We start from the raw sequence: 12,632 nt of genomic DNA on the forward strand, positions 1-12,632 counted from the left end.
CACCCCAAATTCTGCCAGCACAGTTTTAACCCCTGTTGATAAAAGACCAACAGGGCTGCTGGGGACACCTCAGTCCAAGTTATCCACATCCAGTGACCAGGAGCGGTAAATCATGGAATGCCAGGATGGTTTGGATTGCAAGGGACCTTCAACCCCACCCCATCCATGGGCAGGGACACCTCCCACCATCCCAGGTGGATCCAAGCCCCAGTGTCCAGCCTGGCCTTGGACATTCCCAGGGATCCAGGGGCAGCCCCAGCTGCTCTGGCAATTCCAGCCCAGCCCCTGCCCACCCTCCCAGCCAGCAATTCCTTCCCAACATCCCACCCATCCCTGCCCTCCCTCAGCTTCAAACCAAACAGAAGGATGGAAGTTAAAACCAAATTTCTCTCCTTCAAATGTCTCCCCAGGAGGCAGAGGGATCGGGCCACACGCTGGGATTTCTGGGGTTGCTTTCCTGGCTTTTTACAGCAAATATGGATATTTGCAATGCATCGTGGCCATCCCACCCCTGGCCCTGCCTTTGGGGAGTTTTGGCTCCTAAACCTGAATTCCCTCCCAGTCCAAGAGTTAAGTCTGGAGTGAGGTTTGTGGAGCTGAGCTTGTGTCAGATACTAAGGCCAAATTAGGGATACAGCGGATTCCAGGCAGCCTTTAGAGAGAAAAGACGGGAATGACAGAGCTGACCAAGCTGGAAGAACAAAATACTAAAAATTATGAATCACAGCAGCGAGAAGCAGCATTCCAGAAAGAATCACAACTCCAGGAATCCAGCTGGACACAGGAAATCCTTTTTCCTGAGTGATCCATGCTCACCGCTCCCTTTGGAGAATCCCATCCCTGCAACCCACAGAGGCCTCAAAGAAATAGGGAAAATTACCAAGACAGAGTAAAAGCTGGAGAAAATCTATTTAATTTTTATTCTTTCAGACCTGCCCAGGCCGTTTCAGCTCTGCAGGTTCAGGAAAATGCTCTCAGTGGCAAAACAAAAATGCCACAATTTTAAAACCTCTTTAAAGTCGGTGTAAAAGAACCCAGACACCCGGAGCAGGCGATGGCGAGGACACTGCCTCCTCCTGGTTGGTCTAAAGGTGGAAAAAAAGAGATAAAACCTCCTCAGATTCCAGGAGAGGCACCACTGGAGCGATGCTCGTGGGTTTGCCTTAAAGTTTCGTGGAGTTCTGGCGGGTGGGATCTGAAATTTGGAGCCCGAGTGCCACCTAGTGCTGCACGGCCTCTTAGCAGGGCCTCCCCAAATGATTCCGAAGGATTCTCAGCCCAAAGATGAGAATTCCCATGAAAACGAAAGGTGGATGAGCTGTGCTTGCATTCAGGGATAAATTAAAACAAAAAAACCCGCAGCAGTACTGACGTGTTGGTGTGCACAGGGAAATTCGGGATTTACATCTGACGGGGGGAGGAGGGGGGAAAATCCTCAAAAGTACTTAAAATGTCCAGGAAAAATTCCCTGTGGAGGTGGCAAAGCTCAGATGTAAAGGCCTGATGAGTAAAACCCGTTTCTTATCAGAAATTCTATTATTTTATTCTTTTTTTGCCAAACTTTAGTGTGGAAAAAATAAATTAGTGTCAGGCAGGAAGAAAACACCAGCCCTGAACAGGCCCTGGACATTCCTCCTGAGCTCTGCTGCTCATCCTGGATCCCTTTTCCAGGGAAATCCAGCTCTGGACATTCCATCCTGAGCTCTGCTGCTCATCCTGGATCCCTTTTCCAGGGAAATCCAGCCCTGGACATTCCCTCCTGAGCTCTCCATTCATCCTGGATCCCTTTTCCAGGGAAATCCAGCCGTGGCCATTCCCTCCTGAGCTCTGCTGCTCCTCCAGGATCCCGTTCCCAGGCAGAACCAGCCTCCTCCACCTCCATCTCCCTCCAGAACATGAGGGAGCAGGGAACAGCCAGGCCAGCCCCAGATCCAACGCTCCAAAGCTGCAGGATGGACCCTGCAGCACTTTGGGATGGTTCTGGCTCTGGAACATCATCCCACGGGAACGCCGTGGTGACTCCCAGCTCCAAACAAACCACGTTAAACGCTCGGTTTGACGGTGCCATGAACAAACCCCGAAACCCCAAACTCCACCATCACCACCTTCCACACTGCTTCCCACCCTGGCTCTGGTATGGATCCAATTTCCTCAGCTGACACCAGTCTGGGAAAACCCTCCTGGTGATCCCAAATCCTGGCCAGGGGAGCAGCATCACCCCCCTGGCACTGCCAGGGTTCTGCAGATCCACTGGCTGAGCCTCTTTATTCCGTATTTCTCCCAGATTTCCCACACCTGGGACATTCCCTCTTCCTGCCTTGCTCTGGATTCCCAGCTCCCTCACTCCCATCCCCACGCTGCTCTAGGGACATCTCCGAACACCCAACACAGCCTGGAACTCCACGGAATTCCCCTGGAGCAGCCAGGAATCCCGGAGGCACCGAGGGTGATGCCCAGAAACTGCTCCAAAAGGAGAATTAGGTGCCACTCGTGTTTCTGGGTGTCCATAACCCCGGCAGCACAACGCAAAGATACAGTGAGGAGCAAGAAAACAAGGATTAAGCTCGGTTTGGGCTGATCCCTCTGTTGGTTTTAAGGCTGGGACTGAGCTACACAAAACCATCCTGGAGGCTGCTTTTTGGGGTTTTTTTTCTCTTTTCTCTCCTTCTTTGCCATAAAAAAATAAAAATTAAGAATTGCTGGTCAGAAAAGCTCCTCCACAAAAAGGCTTTTGATTAAAAAAGTCTGAGGCAGAAGGGCTGTCCTGCAGGCACTTATCTGGGAATTGTGGAGCAGGCTGGAATTCTCCCCCCGCAGCCTCTGCTCTCTGACAGAGCGCTCTGGTTTAGGGTTTTTAAGTGCACTCACTAAACATCGAGGAGGACTTCAAAATCCCTCGGACTGGATTGTTTAGTTTCACAATTTCAGCATCTGTTTAAAATCCACTTTGGTTTTGGTTTTTATTTTTTCTTTTTCTGAAAGGTCAAACTGGAAAAATCTTTCCAGGAAAGCCACAAATGGATCAGGAGCTCCCACGTGCAAAGTTCATCCCCCAAAATAGGGGCAAACCAAAGCTGGAGCAGAGGGAGAAGCCAAACCATTAAAAATGGGATGTCCCAGACAAAGATCTGGCTGTGCCAGGGGTCATAAAGTCATGGAATATCCTGAGATCCACAGGGATCATCCAGCCCAGCTCCTGGCCCTGCCCAGACCCCCCAACAGCCCCACCCTGGGCATCCCTGGCAGCGCTGTCCAAACACTCCTGGAGCTCTGGCAGCCTCGGGGCCGTGCCCATTCCCTGGGGAGCCTGGGCAGTGCCCAGCAGCCTCTGGATGAGGAATCTTTCCCTGATATCCAACAAAACCTCCCTGGCACAGCTCCAGCCATTCCCTGGATCCTGTCCCAGAGATCGGAGCTGCCCCTCGGGAGGAGCAAATCCCGATGAGTCTCCCTCAGGCTCCCCTGCTCCAGCTGAGCATTCCCAGTGCCCTCAGGCGCTCCCATGGGGATCCACGGGCGCCTCTGCCCTTTTCCAGGTGGCAGCAGGCACGGGGGGCTCAGAGAGGAGCACAAGGTGGGTGCTGAACATCCCACACCCCCACCTGCCCCGGCACCCCAGAGCCTCCCTCGACTCTGCCTGAGCTCAGCCCCCACGAGGCCCTGGACACCCCCTGGACACCCACTGGACACCCACTGGACACTCTCCTGTGTCCTTGGCCACTTCTCCACTCACAGCAGCCAAAATTAGGGGAAAAGCGGAGATTTGGGGGGTACAGCCAAGAGAAAACTCAGAGAGACACCAAGCCCACACAGAAATCTCCCTCAGACACAGCCAGAGGCAGGAGGGGACAATCCCAGAGCGGTTTGGGTTGGGAAGGGACATTAAAGCCCATCCAGGTGCACCCAGGGACACCTCCCACTATCCCAGGTGGCTCCAAGCCCTGTCCAGCCCGGCCTGGGACACTTGCAGGGATGGGGAAGTGCTGCTTGGAGCAGCCTGGGACAGTGGGAGGTGTCCCTGCCACGGCAGGGATAGCTCAGGGTGGGATTTAAGCTCCGTGCACCCCAAAGCATTCCCTGATGCCATCAGGCAGGGCTGAGCCAGCTCGATTCCCAACCAGAGCTGCCTCCAGGACGGAGCTCAGAAGGAACCTAAATAAATGCAGAGGAGGGAAATCTCCGGGGACGGAAGGAAAGAGCTCTGGGACAAGGCAGGGAGGACGAGCTGGGGACAGCACAACACGAGCGGGTTTTGTTTTCAATTAACAGAGGAACAAATTCCTGAGTCTGCTGTGGACTTAGATTTTCTTTTTTTCCCCCTTTAAAACTTCTGTAGTGGTTTGAGTCCCTCCGAAACATTTTCTTCTCATTAAGCTACATAAAAGCATTAGCAGTTTGTTTAATCTTGGTCTAACTTTCGTAATAAACAAATTAACCACCGAGCACGGCAGAAAAATAACGAGGGCTTCGAGAGTGGTGCAACAGCTCCACGGAAAAAAGGGCAGAGAAAGTTTCAGGATTAATGCCTGGTTAGGATGGAACTGGCAGGAGTTTGAGCCTCGTGATTCCGAAGTTTATGCACTTCTGACACAGCCCCAGCACTCCAAAGGTTCCCCACTGAGGGGCTGGGTTACACCTCGAGTCACCTGGGGGGAGGCAAAGCAAGAGGAGAATCCGCTTTTTGTTTTCGTTCTGCCAATTAAACAGAATTCACTTAAGACCTGAACTGAAGCCCAAAATTTCAGCTCGAAATTTAAATCCAAAATTTAAACTCAGAATTGAATTAAAGCCCAGAACTGAAGCCCAAAATTTAAATCCAGAATTTAAGCCCAAAATCTAAGCCCAAAATCAAGCTCAAAATTAAGCCCAGAATTTAAGCCCACTCTGCTTTGCCCTGTCACCCACACAGGTCCCTGTTTACACCAAAAATACAGAAAACCCCCTTTTTTGTCCTTTTTGGAAGAGTTAAAATCTTCAGTCACAAGCCCTCGTCATTACCACAGCATGGCCACGCGGGTTTGTCCTCCTCACACCTCTTCCACTCACGTTTCCCTCCCCATCCAATTTCCCATTCGCAACAGAAACCGTTCCAATCGCTGTAAAATTCCACAAAATACCAGGGATAGCCCATTATTGCCAAGTAGAAAACAAAGCACTTGCTGCAGAGCACCACTAAGTTCATTTTTGTCAGGATAACCCTGGTTTTCCAGCTGGGAACACCTTGGTTCCAGCCAGGAACGGCCCCAGGTGGGCATTCCCACAGCTCCAGGGGGAAGCCAGAACAGAGAATTCCCACAAACCACATCCAAATGCTCCTCAAAAACCACCCCAAACCCCCGTGGGACTCATCTGGCCTCAACCAGGAGGAGCTTTTCAACAGGGCTTCCTTGTGGATTTGTGCTGGGCCTGGCTTTCCTCAGCGGCTTCAGGAGGAAATTGGGGAATCCGGTGCCAACTGCTCCTGGGGAAGATGGCAGTGCCACCACAGCTGAGGGAGTCACAGGGCTCAGGAAGCCAAGGGCAGCGGGAAACTGGAAGGGATTCCAGAAGCCAAGAGGGATGAAGGTCAGCACAGGTCCAAGGAAAGGGCAGGAGCAGGACCAGGAGTCCCAAGGGATCAGGGGAGGAAGGAGAGGCCCTAAACTCCCCCCCAGCCACAGCTCCTGATTTACTGATCCATGAAAAACCAGAGGAATTGGGTTTGGATTTGAAGGCAAAAGGCTGGGGGAGGACATGGGGAGCACAAAGCCATACAAGAAGTCCTCTGCTACAAAAACATGGAACGATTAAGGTTGGAAAAGCCCTCTCAGATCCTGCAGCTCATCCCATAACCCAGCACCACCGTGGTCACAACAAACCCTGCCCTGACTGCCACAATCCAGGACCTTCCGCCACTTCCCGGGAAGGCAATTCCCGTTCCAATCCCTGACCCCCCTCCAGGGGAACATTCCCAGCTCTCCCAGCTGCCTCCAGAGCAGAGGGGCTCCAGCCCTGGAGCAGCTCCGGGGCCTCCTCCGGGCTCTCTCCAGCAGCTCCACGTCCTCCCTGCGCTGTTGGCCCTGGAGCTGAAGGAAGCCTCATCCCGATGAACTTCCCAGCCTCCCTCTCCCAGCCCTCCGAGCAGATTATTTTACCGCAGAACGATTTTAATGCCTCTTCTTGCTGTTTTATTGCCCAATAAAAGCTCCTTCCCTACGAACAAAGCTCGTTTTGTTGTCTTTTGCATTGTTTAAACAAGTCGATTTTGATTTTTTTCGGAGCCTTCTTGGCTCCGAGTCCTGCCCCCTCCTCTCTGCTGGGAAGAAATGTTGTCACAACATCCAACGGCGGCACGACAAATCCTCGGGACGTGCCCGACGTTGGACACTCTGCACCGGGAAGCCACACAGAGCCCATCCCCGTGGACAGCGCTGATTGATCACTTCCAGCAGCGGGACAGCACCACCAGCCAGCAGCATCCCTGCATTTGCTCATCCCTGCATTTGCTCATCCCTGCATTTGCTCATCCCTGCATTTGCTCACTGGATTTTAAGAGGAAGGCAGCAGCCTCCCTGCCTGGCACCGCATCCCTGTCTCGGCAGCTCCCAGCTCCTGCCCTCGGGAAGCGCCTGGGTCGGTATCAGGGTCAGCTGGAGGTCTCCCTCGGGGCAGGAGCTGACTGAGATGGCCCAGTCCAGCTCCTGGCTGCCAACCCATTGTGTTGGGAAGCTCCTGCTTCCAGCAGCAGATGGATCTGTGCTCTGCATGCAGCTGTGCCGGGGGAATTCCTCCCTGCTGCAGCCCCAGGAACGCCTGCCCGGCCCTCACAGCCTCTTCCAGCATCATGGAATGGTTGGGACTGGAGGGGACCCTAAAGACCACCCCATTCCCCCTGGGGCACCTTCCAGAGCCCCACCCAGCCTGGGCACAGCACCCAGAGGGAACGAGGCTCCTGCTAAACCTCGGGATACCCTCGATCCCTTTAACCCCACAGGACCAGAGCAATCCCAGCAGCGGCTCCCGAAGGAAAGGCCCCAGCAGGGACCCCAGGCAGGGACAGGAATGTGCTGAGCCCGTTCCTCTCCTCAGCACAGCCTCAGCCACAGGAGACCCAGCCTCATTTCCAGCCCCACTGTGCTCCAGCACTCCCGTGCCAGTCTCAGATTAGAGGACACGGAGGCTCCAGGTGCTGCAATCCAGATCCTGGAACTCTCTGGGATACCTGCCTGGCATCCCAACCCGGCACGGGACCTGGAGGGGATCCGTGCTGTGGGGAGAGGCAGCTGGAGGCCACACAGGACATCCCAGCATCACCAGGGACATCGGGTTCTGTGGCTGAGTCGCTCCACGAGGGGGGGTTTAGGCATGAGAATTCCTTGGAGAAGACTCAGGTCATGATCCCAAAAGCAGAGAAGCTCTGCAGGAGACATCCTCAAAAACCCATGTGACACTGGGGCTTCCCAAAAGAGAAAACTGGGAATGGCAGAGATCTCCCCTGGTTTATTCTCCCCTTGTAGCTCTCCATCATCTCATTTCTCCAGGCTGACGCTCCCCCCATCCCAGGACCCGTGCCATCAAAATTAGGGATGCACAGGACATGGGGATGCTGAATTTCCAATTAAACTTCCCAAAAGCTTCATCAGAGGAGTGTTTTAAGAGCCACATGCTCAGAGAGGAAAGCTGGATCCAAAGGCAATAGATTTGGGATCTATGAGGACCAGAGGAGGCCAGGACTCACATTCCCATGGAATATTTGTGTCTGATGAAGAGAAGAACAACAGGAATGGGCTCAAAGTGCCCAGGAGAAACAGGTTAAACACTGGGAGAAGTTTCCTGACTGGGAGAGGGGCTGAAATCCAGGAGGGATCACCAGGGCATGTTCCAGGATCTCTTTAAGTGGATCATCCCTGAGGGCGAGACAGAAGGACGTGAGCAGGAGCAGCCGTGGTGCGTTTGCTGCTACAGAGACCAAGCAGCTCCTCAGGCAGGGACACGATTCAGGGGTGGCTTCTGAGGGTCCCCAAAATCCCGTTTTCCACAGTTTCATCTCCAGAAGAGCTGGAGCTCCTTGGAAACCGCCCTGATCCTCGCCAGCACTCCCAGGAGCTGAAGGAACTGATGGCTCTGACCCTGGGTATCAAATCCTGCCAGGTTTTCCAAGGATTTCTAAGGACCCAACTCAGCTTTCAGTGATGGCAACAGACAAATCCCCATTTCCCTCATTCGCACAAGGTCAGGGCTTTAAAATCATGGAATGGCTTGGGTGGAAAGGGACCTTAAAGCTCATCCCATTCCATGGGCAGGGACACCTCCCACTGTCCCAGGCTGCTCCAAGCCCCAATGTCCAGCCTGGCCTTGGACACTGCCAGGGATCCAGGGGCAGCCCCAGCTGCTCTGGGCACCCTGTGCTGGATAAATATTCCAAAATCTCCTGAAGAGCTCACTGATGACAGCAAAGCACTTTCAGACCATAAATGAGTGGAAAAACAGAGCCCCCATAAAGCCACAGCCACCTCCGGAATGGGATCCAACTCTTCCCTGCCAGGCAAGATGCCGAAGGAAATGAAGGATAATTCCCCTAATTAACGATATAATGGAACGACCTGGTTAGAAGATCCCTATTAAAGAAGGAATTTCAGATGCTCAAAGCCATCAAGAAGAGCTTGAACAAATCCATATCCAGCTTCCAGAAGAGCCAGGAATGGAGGGAACAACCCCAATGCAGGGAAGGCAGAGCAGCTCCAGGACACGAGGCCGGGATGGGGAGAGGTGGCCACGAGCTGAGCTTCCAAACTGCCTTTTGTCCCCTTTTCGGGAGGACAATGGAAACAATTCCCCAGAACAAAGGCGATGCGTCAGCCGCCCTCCGCGGCTCTTCCAAGCGGGAAGGACACTTGATTTGAGCCATGTGTAGGATGGGAATGCTCCGAGAACCAGGCGAGAGAAATTCCAGCCCGTCCAAGCTGGAGAACATTAAGGCAGGGATGAATCATCCTCACAAACGCCTGTAAACAACGCTGCTCAAATCAGGAACGGAACTCACCACAGGCCCCGGTCACACGTTGCTCCGAGTTTCGGAATGCTTGGCCCATATGGACAATTGTTGGGAAAAGTGTCGAAATCAGGGGGCAGACACGAAGCCACAGGAATGGGAGGATGTGGATGGGAAGCACCACAAATGCTGGGCTGTGCCTGTCTGTGCTGCACGTCCCAGCACGAGTGGGGACAGGGAGGGACAGAGCGGGGTCAGCTGGGGGGCCTGGAACGAGGGATGGAATGGGATCAGCTGGGAGGGGTGGGAATGAGGGATGGAATGGGGTCAGCTGGGGGGCCTGGAACGAGGGATGGAATGGGATCAGCTGGGAGGGGTGGGAATGAGGGATGGGGCACACTGGGAGGGATGGAATGGGATCAGCTGGGGGGCCTGGAATGAGGGACAGAGCTCAGGGGGATCAGCTGCTCTGCTCTGCTCTGCTCTGGGGGATTCTCAGCCTGAGAACTCCTAAAACTCCGAGTTTCACCGGGGGCACCACAGGGTGTGAAACCACAGCGATGCCACCTTTCTTGGGAACTCGGATGGGAGGGAAATTCCAAACCCAAAGCACCCAGAGCACCGGGCAGGCGAATCCCAGCCTGGACAAAGCACCTTGGATGTGTCCAGACGTGGAGAGATCTCCCTGCTTTGCTAATTCACAGGGACACGGAGGAAATTTAATTACTGGAAGTGATTATCGTGGAATTAGGGTTGGAAAAGGTCTCCAAGATCATCAAATGCAACCTCATGTCCACCACACCACATCCCAAAGTGCCTCGCCTGCTCCTTTCCTGAACACTCCCAGGAATGGCGACTCCAAAACTTCCCCGAGTTCAATGCTCAGCCACTCTTTGAGGGAAAGAATTTTTCCTAATATCCAACTTGAATAAGTTCCTTTAAAAAAGGTCCCGAGAAGCTGTTTAATTCAGGGGAAAAAATGGGATAAAATCACTGCAATCTTAAACCAGATGGATTCAGAGCAGAAAGCAGAAATCACCTTTTTTGTTTCTGTGCTCCCAGAGCCTGGGGTGGAAACCACCAGAAGTGGAAGAGTCAATCTGCCAAGCTGGACCCTGCTCAGTGCAGCAGCCACCAACCAGACAGATGCCGTGCTCATGGGTGGAAATGAGGTGAAAATTCCGTGAAAATGTCGTGAAAATGTCACCAAAATTCCATGAAAATGTCACAGAAATGTCACCAAAATGCCGTGAGAATTCAGTGGAAATGTCACCAAAATTCCATGAAAATGTCACAGAAATGTCACCAAAATTCCATGAAAATGCCACGGAAATTCTGTGAAAATGCTGCAGAAATTCCATTGAAATGTCGTGCAAAATTCTGCAAAAATTCCGTGAAAACATGACAAAAATATCACAAAAACCCGGTGAAAATGGCGCAAAAATTCCATGAAAACGCCGAGAATTACGTGAAAACATCGCAGAAACGTGACAAAAATTCCCTGAAAACGTGCGAAAATGTAGCGAAAATTCCGCGGAAACGCTGCAGAAATTCCATGAAAATTCCTTGGAAACATCACAGAAATCCCACAAAACGTTGCAGAAACGTCGCAGAAATTCCCTGAAAACCTCGTGGAGACGCCCCGAAAATTCAGCGGAAATTCAGCAGAAATTCCATAAAAAACGTCATGGAAGCGCCGCGAAAATTCCATGAAAATTCAGCCGCTGTGGAGCCCATCCCAGCTCCTCCGGGAAAGCCCGGGAAGCCTCGCCAGCCCCACGGAGGCTGCGGGATGCCAGCACCTCGGAGATTCCCGCACCTCCATCCAACACCTCCTGCTCCGCCCCCTCCTCCGCACCAGGGGAGGGATAGGTTGGATAACGGGAAGAAGGTTTATATGGAAAAGGCTGTGAAAAGCATTGGAACAGGGAAGTGGTGGAGTCCCCGTGCCTGGAAGCACCCAGAAACCACGGGGATGAGGACATGGGGACGAGGTTTGCTGCTGCTGCTGCTGCTGGAGGGTTGGACTCGATGATCTTTCCCGGCCTTAACAATTCCACCATCGCAAAGGAGAGCGATCCAAAGCCTCGGGAAGGAATCCAGAGGCCCCACACCCAGTTTTACCGCAGGGAACACTTTGGGACCACAGGCTGAAGGACCTTATCTCCACGCTACCGCCTGGAACGAGGATAACAAACGAGGCACCACCCCAGTGGCAACCCCGGCACGGAACCGGAGCCAGCGCGGGCGTCACCCGCGGCCCGAGCAGGGGACAACCCCACACCCGTCCCACCTCGGGGCCCGGCCCCAGCTCTGGGCTCCCCACAGCTCCCTCCCAGGCAGCGGTGGCCCTGGCTCCATCTCAGAGGGCTTTTCCAGCCATTTCACAATCCCAGGAACCCTCAGCCCGCTGCCGTCCCCACTTCCAGCAGCGCCACGAGGAAAGCAGCTTCAGAACGGGGGGAACCAGAGCCGAGCGGTGCCGGTGCCCTGGGCTTGAGCTGCCAGGTCTGCCAAAGCCAGCGCTGCCCGGTGCCCCACACCCACGCCCTAAAAAACATCCCCTGGACGCCCCCTGCACTCCCAAAATCGGAACCCAGCACCAGAACCCTGGGATCTGCGCAGCTGCTGCGGCTCAGAGCAGGAAGAAACCAGGGAAGGGCAACTCAAAGCCTCCCTGAAAGGGGGAATTGGGTCAAAAACGGGTCAAAAACGGGTCAAAAACTGCTTTGCTGCAAGTCCGGGAAGTTAAATTGGAAAACTGGGATCACAAAATATTTATTAGGAGCAGCAAACCCAAACTGACCTCGTGGTGCAGGTGTGGGCAACAAAGAAAAAGGGCAATAACTGGGCTGTTCCCAGCAGTGCGTTTATGTTCTGTTTTACATTTCATTCATAATTACATTAATTCTTGATACTTATATTAATTCTATGCATATTATTAATGTCTCTATTTAATTTATAATTAAAGGCAATTCCAAGGGGTGGAAGGAGAAGGAGGGGCAGAACCTGGGATGGTTTTGCAGGATTTGGGAATGTCCTTCCCCCTCTGCCAGAGGAACACTGGGATCAACCCGCGGCCTCTGCTCGCTGCTCCCGAGCACCTGACCCGCCCTGCGAAGCTTAATCAAGGACTGAACTAATTGTGATTCACGTAAAATAATTGTGATTCACATAAATCAATTGTGATTCATGTAAATTAATTGTAACCCATGTAAATTAATTGCAATCCATGTAAATTAATTGTAAACCAAGTCAGTAAAATCCCCTGAACCAATCGGTGCACAGGATTAATCAGGCCAGGAATTAAAAGGAAAAACGCGACTGATGGGATCATCCATCGTCTTTCTCCCGATATTCCCGTGTCCTGCCCTTCCCACACCAGGCACATCCCAAGGAATCTCGCCGCATCCTTGAGCAAAGTCCTCTTGTTCCCCAATTCCCTTCGCTTATCCCGGGAATGGCCCCAGCCAAGAAACGATCCCGGATTTTGCCACTGGATGGCACCAGAGGAAATCCCAAATTGTCCAGTCCTGACTGAGAGCTCCGGGAAAGCAAAACCCAAACCCTGAAGGAAAGAGCTCCCGGCCAAGGTTTGTGGAAGGAAGGTGTGGATTTGTTGGAATCAGCCCAGAGGAGGCCCCGGAGCTGCTCCAGGGCT

General features: G+C 53.0%; 1 protein-coding gene across 6 annotated transcripts in view; it reads right to left on the minus strand.

Annotated features, from left to right (window-relative positions):
• The window catches only part of EXOC6B (exocyst complex component 6B), a 264,591-nt gene that overhangs the window by 229,260 nt on the left and 22,699 nt on the right, over positions 1–12,632 (minus strand). The gene's annotated exons all lie outside the window — the stretch shown is intronic.

The sequence above is a fragment of the Coloeus monedula genome (assembly GCF_965178545.1).
Source record: "Coloeus monedula genome assembly, chromosome: 5".
Taxonomy (NCBI): Eukaryota; Metazoa; Chordata; class Aves; order Passeriformes; family Corvidae; genus Coloeus; species Coloeus monedula.